This window comes from Salvelinus sp. IW2-2015, linkage group LG8, assembly GCF_002910315.2.
Source record: "Salvelinus sp. IW2-2015 linkage group LG8, ASM291031v2, whole genome shotgun sequence".
NCBI classification, from domain to species: domain Eukaryota; kingdom Metazoa; phylum Chordata; class Actinopteri; order Salmoniformes; family Salmonidae; genus Salvelinus; species Salvelinus sp. IW2-2015.
Window position 1 is genome coordinate 45,752,760 of NC_036848.1, and position 13,097 is coordinate 45,765,856.

General features: G+C 41.7%; 1 protein-coding gene across 1 annotated transcript in view; it reads left to right on the top strand.

Annotated features, from left to right (window-relative positions):
* Positions 1 to 13,097, top strand: part of akt3a (v-akt murine thymoma viral oncogene homolog 3a) — a 140,184-nt gene that overhangs the window by 2,216 nt on the left and 124,871 nt on the right. The window lies entirely within an intron of this gene.

Here is a 13,097-nt window from a genome sequence, read left to right on the forward strand (position 1 = left end):
CTAGGCTTAATGTACTAAGTGCTTCCAGAAGCCATCTTGGGTTACAGAGCAGTAGGCCTAGTTTTTATCTGGATTCTTAAGTGCGCTGCAGGAGTCGTGTAGAGCAACATGATATCCCTCCGCTAAGGAATCACTTGTACCCTTGACCAGGGTCTTGTTCATTAGGCACAAATGGGAGCGTCATTTAAATGCGTTTCAGAACCACTTCAAAAACTATTTGATGCATCTTAAGGAGCTTATGCTGTCTACATTTGTTGATAAACAAATGAAAAACATGCCAGCCAGGGCATGTGCATACTGTTTGTTTAGACTATACTGTCTACAGAATACAATAATTCTAATCAAGGCTTTTAGACATAGGTCAGCAATTTGCATCTTTCTATTATTTCAGCTGTCTGTCATGTTCTGTATTTACATTAGTGATGGGGAAAAATGTATACAGTTACATATCGGGATATTGTTGGGGATGATATATCCTATAGTTTTGACAATATCACAATATTATTTGTGCGCTAGTTAGCTGTACCTGCACCAAAACTCCAGTATTTCTCCTTCATAGCTTGTTCTCCATCTAATTTTTAGATATGGAGTCAATTTGTTTTCAGGTCTTTTATTTCCACGACTGATTAAAACATTTTTCTCCTGGCTCTCTCTTGTCCCTCTGCAGCAGACATATGGTGAGCAATATGTTTTGGAACGTCGAAGCGCAATACATATTGTATCGGCACCAAAGTATTGTGATATTATTGTATCGTGAGGTCACTGGCAATTTCCAGCCCTATATAACACCATGACTTTTCTCTTGTGTAGGCTATGGGAATGTGGATGGTCTGTCTGGGATAGTAGGCTATTTGCTAAATAGGCTCTCAATGGGAGGAGGCTGCGGGCAATTCCACTGTAACAGAGTGATGCTGAGACTAGAGGTCGACCGATTAATCGGAATGGCCGATTAATCGGGGCCGATTTCAAGTTTTCATAACAATCGGAAATCGGTATTTTTGGGCGCCGATTTGCCGATATTTAAACATATATATATATWTTTTTTTTTACACCTTTATTTAATCTTTATTTAACTAGGCAAGTCAGTTAAGAACACATTCTTAATTTCAATGACGGCCTAGGAACGTTCTGCCTCGACAGATTTTTAACCTTGTCAGCTCGGGGGATCCGATCTTGCAACCTTACAGTTAACTAGTCCAATGCTCTAACACTGATTACATTGCACTCCACGAGGAGCCTGCCTGTGCCGCGAATGCAGTAAGCTAAGGTAAATTGCTAGCTAGCATTAAACTTATCTTATAAAAAAACAATCAATCAATGACTGTCATTGCTCCAATRTGTACTTAACCATAAACATCAATGCCTTTCTTAAAATCAATACACAAGTATATATTTTTAAACCTGCATATTTAGCTAAATGAAATCCAGGTTAGCAGGCAATATTAACCAGGTGAMATTGTGTCATTTCTCTTGCGTTCATTGCACGCAGAGTCAGGGTATATGCAACAGTTTGGGCCGCCTGGCTCTTTGCGAACTAATTTGCCAGAATTTTACGTAATTATGACAACATTGAAGGTTGTGCAATGTAACAGGAATATTTAGACTCATGGATGCCACCCGGTAGATAAAATACGGAACGGAATAAACGTTTTGTTTTTGAGGTGATATTTTCCGGATTAGTCAAAGGTATATGGTTTAGAGAGAAATAGTCGACGCGTTATAATTCCTGTAATAACTTGCGGCTGAACTTGACAGGGGTTCCTTCGTTATTTTACCGTTCATGTCTTCCATAGAGAATGTCTTGATCTACTTCAAATAAGGTCTGTGTTTCGTGCAGGCTTAAACCGCCTCGACGTTTTGATACCCGTGTAAATCTCACTAAGATAAGGTAACGTTTGTCAACATATTTTCATAAATCCACTCTACAAAAAAAATGATCTTCGCTTATATTTAGCCAATATTGATCAGTTCCAGGTTACAATGTTTTCAACATTCATCACAGGTAACTTAAACTTTATTTTTATTCAAACAGTTGAGAGTATTTGTCTCCTAAGCTGACTCTTATGTATCATTGTCACTTCAGAGCTGTGTGTGTGTATTTATGTATTATATTAAGTTAAAATAAAAGTGTTCATTGTTCATTCAGTATTGTTGCAGTTGTCATTATTACAAAAATGTGTGTGTGTGTGTATGATATATATATATATAAGACGGAAGAATATATATATATATATATATATATATATTTTTTTTTTAAATAAATCGGCCGATTAATCGGTATCGGCTTTTTTTGTCCTCCAATAATCGGTATCGGTATCGGCGTTGAAAAATCATAATCGGTCGACCTCTAGCTGAGACAGTGCAGATGCAAAATTTGGTAACAGAATGACTGTACAAACAGCACAACCCATCATTCTATTACCCAACTTTGCATTTGCAGTGTTCTTCAGGTAGGCTAAATGTGTTTTTGTAAAATTTTCTGTGGAAATTGTTAAAAGTAGTCCTTGTGAATAAAGTTTAACTTTGCAATCATTGTTTTTTGTTTGACATATATTTTAAAGTGAGTCTCAGCATCACTCTGTTACTGTGCAATTGCCCATTTGGCTCCTGAAATAGATTTAGGCAACTTAATCCTTCTGTAGTGATTCTTGGGGGAACAAGGCCTGTCATAGTTAGGGTTGCAAAATTCTGGGAATGTTCAATACATTTCCTGGTTTTCCAGAAATCCCGCTTGGAGGATTCCCGGAATCAGGAGGGAATAGGCAGGAAATCCCCAGCTGGGATTTCGGGAAAACCAGGGAATTCCCAGAATTTTGCAACACTAGTCACAGTGTTTGCATGATGAAGCATTATGTTTTTGCACACTATCTATCTAGTTTAGAGAAAGAAAACATTTGAGTAAATTCAATGTTGTTGTAAATCCCCCAAAATGGAATCAAGCCAGGCATTAGCCAAATAAGTGGTTTTTGTCCAGAAATGCTCGGGTGCTTGTATCATTCTAGGTATTCTTTATTTCCTAAATTTCAGCAGCTGTGAATTAATTTATGTGTACCTAGCCTATATTCTTGCTGCTGTGTGCTCCAGCCTCCAGGGCTGAGGGAATTGTAAATGCTTCATGGTGTATTTTTGAATGGAATGAGGCGTTTCAGATTCTTTTTCTGCTTGTATCCTCTGGGTCCACCCCCACAGTGTGAGTCAGGTCAGCCTCTCACTCTATAGTTTACTTAGTTGTTGTGATTTGAAAGTGTTTTATTTGTAAATGTGTTGATGGGCAGTGGGCACTAATTGGCCTTTCATATCGCTATGGGAACTAAGTACAACCCAGTGTTGGAGGTTACATAGTCACTATTGGTTTAAAACCTGGTATGGCTCCATGTGTTCGGTGCCTTGTGAAGATAATTCAAGTTATTTATTTACTAGTACAGGGCACCCTGCAGCCTGTAATAATAATAATAATATACTGTACTTCTAGAGACTCTGGGCCTATATGTCTACAGAATCTCTAGGAAATCAAATGTCTTCCGTCTGCTATCACCATGTCTGCAAACTGGCCTGTTCTTCAGGATAAGCATTGATAGTTATTCATGGTGCATAATGTCTGTTTGATTCCCTTGTGGCAAGTGTGTCTAGTAGTTCACACTGGCCTTATTTGATGCTCGCTGCATGCTCTGCAGGCATGTGCTTCATGAGTTGATTTTGCTGTCATCTCACTCATTCGCTGATTCCTTTGTTTTCTTCAGTGGATGGTATCTGTAGTGTGAGTGTTGCCTATAAAGGTAGGCTAGGTATGGATTAGTCTAGTGGGTGACAGTACAGTATTGCCCATTGGAGAGTGATCACAATCAACTGGAGTTCAGTGAATTTCCCTAATGTGGTGTGCTGTTCATTTTGATTCAGGGCTGTTCCCTGACATGGCGAGACTGATTAATGGTGTATGGCTGGCTGGTACCTCATACCACTGCACATTGATCAGGTACTGATACTCCCTTCAAAAACTGTTTGATGTAGTGCCATTTTTAAGTATTTTATTCCTCTTGTTACTATTTTTTATTTTATTTTACTCTGCATTGTTGGGAAGGGCTTATAAGCGAGCATTTCACGGTAAAGTCTACACTCGTATTCGGCGCATATGACAAATGCAATTGGATTTGAGTTGATTTGGCTGGCTCTTTCTGGACCCTCCCTCCGCTCCCCTCTCCACTAGGGCTGCGAATTGGCAGGGACCTCACAATACAATATAATCACGGTTCTATAGATGTTGTGATTCGATACTGAGATTTTATTGCGATTCGACGTTCCAAACATATTGCTCTCTATATGTCTGCTGCAGAGAGACGAGAGCCATGAGAAAACAAGTTTTGATCAGTCATGGAAAATAAAGTGCTGAAAAGATGTTGGCTCACTATTTACAAAGAAGATGGAGAACAAGCTATGAAGGAAAAATACTGGAGTTTTGGTACAGGTACACCATCACTACTCTCCATCCCCGTGTGTGAAATGAAATTACTATCTCAACGTTCTCCCTCTGACTACATAAAGACATTGAGTTCAGCGTTGTTGGTTTTAGCACAGCTGAAGACTGCTCTGCGGTGACAGGCTTACAACAGCAGGGCTGGGGCTTCGTCACACTGGATCTCAGCTCGCCACCGTGTCTGTCACTCAATCTGTCTGAGGCGGAGGGAGGGTGCAGGGGAACATAGTGGAATGGCGGCCAGCAGCACACTGCTGCCTCTGCCACACATGAAGAGCCAGGCATGATATCGACAGTCAGCTCTCTGTCCTTCTTCCGCCCCTCTACTACTATAGACTAGTACTACACAGACTTGAGCTATCAGACCGGCTGAGTCACCACATCCTCTATGACTCCTTTTATTATTTTATGTGCTCTGTCCTTTATAGTCATTCATTGACAGTCATATGAAATCCAGCAGCGTTCTGTGCAAGGCAATGATTGGGAAGCTCCGTAGCCCATAAGGCTGTGGCTGAAACCCCCTCCAGCCCCATCATATACCCATTGTGTACACCCCAGTGATTTTATAGGCTTCAATGTGCTACACAGCCAGCCAATAACAGATCTTTCTGGGAGACTCCATCTCCAAGTTCACTTTTATGTTTGGGTGATGCCAGGGTGGGTTCATCTTTTATAAAACATGGCACACAATTTGATCTGTTTTTCTCCCTATAGGACTGCTGTTATCTGGTGTGCTGCTTTCACAGCTCAGTCCAAAATACATTTAGAATTCTAACCTCACTCATTACGATGCTAACAAACGTTCCCTAAGCAATAGGCTATTACTTCAAGTATTCAGCACAGCAATTCGGAGACAATGAAATTGAAATATGATCTATTGTCTTGAAATGCAATCTATACATTTTCATGGATTAAAGAGCCTCTACAGCCCCTTTGATTATTATAAGGAGGCATTATTTGATATTGATCTCAGGATAATAGATTCTGTTGTACCACCTAGGAATTTGAAATGAGGCATGCATGCCTTGCTGCCCCTCACTGAACATTTTCTTATGATATGTTTTGGTGGAGGATGTTGGCAGTTGTAAAGTACTCTAAGGATACAGTACTCTGGTTGCATGGTGCTACAGTATGGCGCTACAGTATGGCGCTACAGTATGGCGCTAGGCGCTACAGTGTGGCGCTACAGTGTGGCGCTACAGGATGCGCATACAGTATGGTGCTACAGTATGGCGCTACAGTATGGCGCTACAGTAGGATTCCAACACTCTGATCACAAGGTTTCAGTTCAGAGTCTCTCACATTTGTTCTCGCACTCTCACCATCTGTAACAAGTACAGTATAAAGTTACCTGTGGGATATTCACCTGTAACAGATTCTGTCAACCAACAGCTACTTCCAAGCGGCTAACGTTAGTTCTGCGCTGACCCTGTTAGCCTAGTACACAGTATCTTTACTAATGACTGACATTCTAAAGGTTAAGGGCTATCTTCATTGATGCCTCCCCTCCCTTGCCTGTCCCTTCAGCACTCAGCCAGAATCTGGACCATATCAACAGGATAATAATGCAAATATCTGGACGAGGTGAGCAGGGCACTCACTAATGATTATAACACCCTGCATGTACTGTACATTGTATTCAATAAGGAGGTTCATTTCACTCACCTCGTCAACTCATTGTCCACTCAATTAGTTGGGTTCATTCATACAATTGGGGTCAAAAGCACCTTTTAGTAAGGCACAAAGTCAGATACAAGACATTTGCTATCTGGTTTGTCCAGTTTGGTTTTCCAAGAAAAAAGGGACGTTCAAGGGAAGTGCTGGCCTGGGTCTTAGAACATACAGTGCCAAGAACACAAGAAAGGGGACAGTATATTCCCACCATACCTTCTCTGCTATGCAATCTGGTTTCAGAGCTGGTCATGGGTGCACCTCAGCCACGCTCAAGGTCCTAAACGATATCCTAACCGCCATCGATAAGAAACAATACTGTGCAGCCGTATTCATTGACCTGGCCAAGGCTTTTGACTCTGTCAATCACCACATCCTCATCGGCAGACTCGATAGCCTTGGTTTCTCAAATGATTGCCTCGCCTGGTTCACCAACTACTTCTCTGATAGAGTTCAGTGTGTCAAATCGGAGGGCCTGTTGTCCGGGCCTCTGGCAGTCTCTATGGGGGTGCTTAAATTCTTGGACCGACTCTCTTCTCTGGTATACATCAATTGATGTCGCTCTTGCTGCTGGTGAGTCTCTGATCCACCTCTACGCAGACGACACCATTCTGTATACTTCTGGCCCTTCTTTGGACACTGTGTTAACAACCCTCCAGACGAGCTTCAATGCCATACAACTCTCCTTCCRTGGCCTCCAATTGCTCTTAAATACAAGTAAAACTAAATGCATGCTCTTCAACCGATCGCTGCCTGCACCTGCCTGCCCGTCCAACATCACTACTCTGGACGGTTCTGACTTAGAATATGTGGACAACTACAAATACCTAGGTGTCTGGTTAGACTGTAAACTCTCCTTCCAGACTCACATCAAACATCTCCAATCCAAAGTTAAATCTAGAATTGGCTTCCTATTTCGCAACAAAGCATCCTTCACTCATGCTGCCAAACATACCCTTGTAAAACTGACCATTCTACCGATCCTCGACTTCGGCGATGTCATTTAGAAAATAGACTGCATCCAATTTATTGAGTAGGGTATTGGAGGCTATCACAGTGCCATCCGTTTTGTCACCAAAGCCCCATATACTACACACCACTGCAACCTGTACGCTCTCGTTGGCTGGCCCTCGCTTCATACTCGTCGCCAAACCCACTGGCTCCAGGTCATCTACAAGACCCTGCTAGGTAAAGTCCCCCCTTATCTCAGCTTGCTGGTCACCATAGCAGCACCCACCTGTAGCACGCGCAGCAGGTATATCTCTCTGGTCACCCCCAAAACCAATTCTTCCTTTGGCCGCCTCTCCTTCCAGTTCTCTGCTGCCAATGACTGGAATGAACTACAAAAATCTCGGAAACTGGAAACACTTATCTCCCTCACTAGCTCTAAGCACCAGCTGTCAGAGCAGCTCACAGATTACTGCACCTGTACATAGCCCATCTATAATTTGGCCCAAACAACTACCTCTCCCCCTACTGTATTTATTTATTTATTTTGCGCCATTGCACCCCATTATTTCTATCTTTACTTTGCACATTCTTCCACTGCAAATCTACCATTCCAGTGTTTTACTTGCTATATTGTATTTACTTTGCCACCATGGCCTTTTTTTGCCTTTACCTCCCTTATCTCACCTCATTTGCTCACATTGTATATACTTATTTTTTCTACTGTATTATTGACTGTATGTTTGTTTTACTCCATGTGTAACTCTGTGTTGTTGTATGTGTCGAACTGCTTTGCTTTATCTTGGCCAGGTCGCAATTGTAAATGAGAACTTGTTCTCAACTTGCCTACCTGGTTAAATAAAGGTGAAATAGATAAAATAAATATTAAATCATGCCAGTACTTGTGATAACCCGAGGCCTGCATATCTCCACTCCAGGCAGTGTTCACTTTGAGGACTACATAATGTGTATGTTACTCATGCTGCTGTAGACTGTCTCGTACACACACTTCCAGGTCAAATGTTAGGCTAAATTGTAATGTACTTGGTGGCTTCCGTAGTTTTAAAGAGACTGTAATTGTTAGTCGGCAAAGTATTGTGCATTATAGATGCATGTTGCATGATGCATGTTATATAGGCTACAGAACCTTGGAAACCAGGGTGCCATTTCATTAAGTTAGCATCATTTGCACTGCCAACACCACGGTAGCTCTCTCAATGGGCATCTTTGGTCAAATTGACTTAACTAGATACCTAAAGACCTGTTGTGTGACTGACTGTACATCTAAAAATGTCACTGAAGAAAACGAGAGCCAAAACAAATCGCAAATGCATCTGCAGAGGCATTCTACCAAACAGTTTAGCTCTACTGTTTCCTGTAGCATGTGTCAGTAATCCTGGGTGATTTTGCAATGTAGTAAAGGGGTGAGTTACTCTACCGTGACAGACAGTCAGGTGTGGGAGAGAGAGTATTGGGTGGATTGTGCATACACCGGCTCTGTGGTAGACACTCGGTGGATCATGTTGATGCGGTGCTAGCTTAATAAATGACTGTGGGTCTTCCGAGTGTCCACCACAAACTGCCGAAAGGAGATTTGCTCTAAAAACCATTGCTTGACTTGGACTGAAATAGGTTCCGGTGCTCATTTTGGGTGCCGGTACTGTTTACATTTAGGTGCAGGAACTCCACAATACTTTTTTGAGCTTATATTCTATAAGAGGAACAGGAGCTCAAGCAGTAGAACATTTTTAGGTGCCGGTACTCAGCTCGGGTGAGCTCCTACCCAAGTCAAGCACTGCTGATAACTGGCACTTTTGTGGAGTTGTGTGTCATTTATTCCCCAGCCTGATATGACAAGGCTTTTCTTAGATGTGTCAGCAGGTCTGATCTGAATACTGATGCTAGGCAGAGCTCCACAGTGGAATACACTAACTTTGATTTATTAAGCTAGCCTATGGTGAGTCTTTACACAGTACATTATGGCAATGCAAGGTTCTATGGCACCACAATTGAAATGCTTGCAGGTTTGATTCTCTCTGGACTGGCTATCAGATTTGGTTGAATTCCTTGTACATTTCACAGTACTCTTCTGGTCCTTGAAGTAACATTCACAAAACTATTGTCTGACAAATCCTTTCTTCGCAAAATAAGTAAACAGGAAGTAACAGGCGACCATGATACATTGATACATTGTTGCACATTTTGGGGAATATTCAGAGGTGGAAACTTTCCGTGGGAATTAACAGGAATATATGGGAATTAACGGAAATGTATACAAATTAATATTAATACCATAACATAACTGATGAGTTATGTTGGCACGACTGCCATATTGCATCTCCATCCCAAAGCCCTTGCTTGGAAGTGTACTTCGCCAGACTGCCAAGAACCTTGCCCTCATCCAGGCCAAGTTGGCGAGAAACGGTAGTGATGACACCATAGACCTTGTTGATCTCTGCACCAGACAGGATGCTCTTCCCAGCATACTTGGGGTCCAACATGTACGCTGCGGCGTGTATGGGCTTCAGCCAGAAGTCTTCACACTTTTTGATATATTTCAGAACTGCAGTTTCCTCTGCTTGGAGAAACAGTAAAGTGGGCAGGGCAGTACGGATTTCTTCTCTTACATCTGCAAGCAGAGTCTGAACATCAGACAGGATGGTATTGTCTCCCTCAATCCGTGCAATGGCCACTGCTATAGGTTTCAGGCTTACCACTCTTTCCCAAAATACATCATCCAGGAGGATCCTCTTGATGGGGCTGTCCATATCGGCAGACTGTGATATGGCCATTTCTTGGAGAGACACCTTCCCCTCCAGGAGACTGTCAAACATGATGACAACACCACCCCAACGGGTGTTGCTGGGCAGCTTCAATTGTGGTGCTCTTATTCTTCTCACTTTGCTTGGTGAGGTAGATTGCTGCTATAACTTGATGACCCTTTACATACCTAACCATTTCCTTGACACTCTTGTAGAGTGTATCCATTGTTTTCAGTGCTATGATGTCCTTGAGGAGCAGATTCAATGCATGAGCAGCACAGCCAATTGGTGTGATATGAGGGTAGGACTCCTCCACTTCAGACCAAGCAGCCTTCATGTTCGCAGCATTGTCTGTCACTAGTGCAAATAGCTTCTGTGGTCCAAGGTCATTGATGACTGCCTTTAGCTCATCTGCAGGGTAGAGACCGGTGTGTCTGTTGTCCCTTGTGTCTGTGCTCTTGTAGAATACTGGTTGAGGGGTGGAGATGATGTAGTTAATTATTCCTTGCCCACGAACATTCGACCACCCATCAGAGATGATTGCAATACAGTCTGCTTTTTCTATGATTTGCTTGACATTCACTTGAACTCTGTTGAACGCTGCATCCAGCAAATGAGTAGATGAAGCATGTCTGGTTGAAGGGGTGTGTGCTGGGTGAAGAACATTCAGAAATCTCTTCCAATACACATTGCCTGTGAGCATCAGGGGTGAACCAGTTGTACACACAGCTCGAGCAAGACATTCATCAGCATTTCTCTGACTACGTTCCACCATTGTGTCAAAAAAACTTCTGATTTCAGAAGAACCATGAGCTGTTGCTTTGGATAAGGTGTCTGATCCATAATTTTCACCTCGAATAGAAGTAGAGGGACTTTTGTCAGAGGTTGCTTGTTGTGAGCGCTGAGGGAACTTTATGCACTTGGCCAGATGATTCTGCATCTTTGTTGCATTCTTTACATATGATTTGGCACAGTACTTGCAAATGTACACAGCCTTAACTTCTACATTAGCTGCAGTGAAATGTCTCCACACATCAGATAGTGCCCGTGGCATTTTCCTGTAAAGATTAGGAAAATAAATAAATAAACAAACAAATACAATTCCATGTACAGATAAATAGTTAAGCAGTTAGATTAAACAACTCCTTTGTAAGATAAATGTTTTAAAATGAAACATGTATGGAAACGGGTGAATTAACATTCCTCCATTAGCAGGCTAAAGAATGCTAAAACCCTCATGGTAGCAAAAACTAAATAGCAGAAATTGTTAACAAGTTCAAAATGATTTAAACACACTTTGCTGTAGGCTACTAATTACAAAAAATCATGAATGTCATATAAAATATATTCACCCCACCCAGTATTGTAATGAAAATTTACCATAAAGCATGTAGTCCTTGGCTCAGACAGTGTAGTAGTGTGGGCTCAATAGCATCTCATTAGTATGCAAGATCTTGAGAATCAGCTGTACATGTGATGGAGTGCACTGCACATGTGATGGAAGAATGCACTGTGCATGCAGAGCGTTGCAATTCCATTAAATTGGGGATAGTTTAACAAAAATATGCCACAAGACCTAGAATTGACTTGTGTATCCCACCAAAAAGGTTCACTGTTATAAGCTAACTTTTTTTGATGAATTTAAGCAAAATTCCCCAAATTCCCAGGCTTAACTTCCCATGGAAAATTTCCAGAAGAATTCCGGGAATTTACCGGAAAGTTTCCGACCCTTTGCAACCCTAGTTATGACAAACATATAAAATAGCATGCGTGTATAGGTTAAGGCTATGACATACTGTCCTGTATATCATGTAGCCTACGTTTACAGTACATCAATCCAATGAATTAATATTGTCTACTGGTCAGACACTTCTGAATTTGTGAACGTCAGAGTGACCACTGCTTCTAATACTGTTTGGAACAATGGTTATGTTGCGCCTCCAGTGAAGACCAGGCATACTACTGTAGCAGTACTAGAGACCGTCACATGACCCTCTGAGGTTTCTGTTGTAGCTGGTCATTAGGTCGATAGGTTAACTGGCGCTTTGAACTCCTCGGTGTCTAACAAATTTGATTGAACAATTTAGTGGGTCTGTAATGTTTTGAGAACATGCTGTTTTCAGAAGTAGTAAGTAAGTAACCACTCTGGCAAAATCAATACTGCTCTAGTGGTCTTGGGAAATCAACTCCTGCTGTTGAACATTAAACACATAGCCTAGTTAAAGGGATACTTCAGGAATTTGGCAATGAAGCCCTTTACTTCTCCACAGTCAGATGAACTCATGGATATAATTTATATGTCTCTACATGCAGTTTGAAGGAAGTTGCTAACTAGTATTAGCGTAATTGCTAACTAGTGTTAGCACAATGACTGGAAGTCTATGGCAACTGCTAGCATGCTAGAGCATTGGCTCACAAATCTAAGTTCCTTTTCGATTAGATGATAGCTTAGATAAATCAGACTTGAGTCTCCAGCCGGAGACTTGAAGAAGAGGCTCACTCAACAGCCTTTTTGATGGAAGTTTTGAAAGGTAGCATAGGGTCATTGACAACAGTGTTATTTTTAGGAATGGCGTATCGTATCCTAGAGTTTCAGGTCAGTGATGTGCCCCCACAGCCCACACAAGCCTCTTCCAGGCCGCTACAGCCTCCATCCGGTTCTCCTGGCTTCTCACCAGAGGCTCCAGCTGCCCACCCACCACCATCTCCAATACTACCACCGTTTATGAATGAATCCTCAGGCTTTAGCTCAGATCAGATGAGAGAGGAAGTAACTGAGTGTCGTACTGTTTTACTCAGGTTCTTAATTTAGCCCTCTAGTTAAGGTGCTGGGGGGTTTGACCTCTAAGGAAGAATGTTTCCTCTGAGTGTGCTTACTAGTCTAGTCATTAGTGGAGTAATGTCAGCAAGGTATTATATTAGATAGCATAGGTGAGAAGAGACACTTTGTTTTTCTTTCCTGTTTGTCTGTTTCATCAAATCCGGGGTCAGCTTGATCTTCACCCTGTTAATCCTTGAGAGTCTAAGCCGAGTGAGGGGGGGGATTTAAGATAGTCATACCAAGGATCATTTAGCTATTTGATTTTGAATTGTAGGACCCCCTTAAGGTATAAAACATTTATATATAACATTTTTTGGGAGGAAACATATTGAATTTGGCCTTACTGCTATTAGCCCATAGAAATGCAGTGAATAACAGCTTCCTACATGGATAAATAGAAAGTCCCAAAAATTATCAAAAGTAA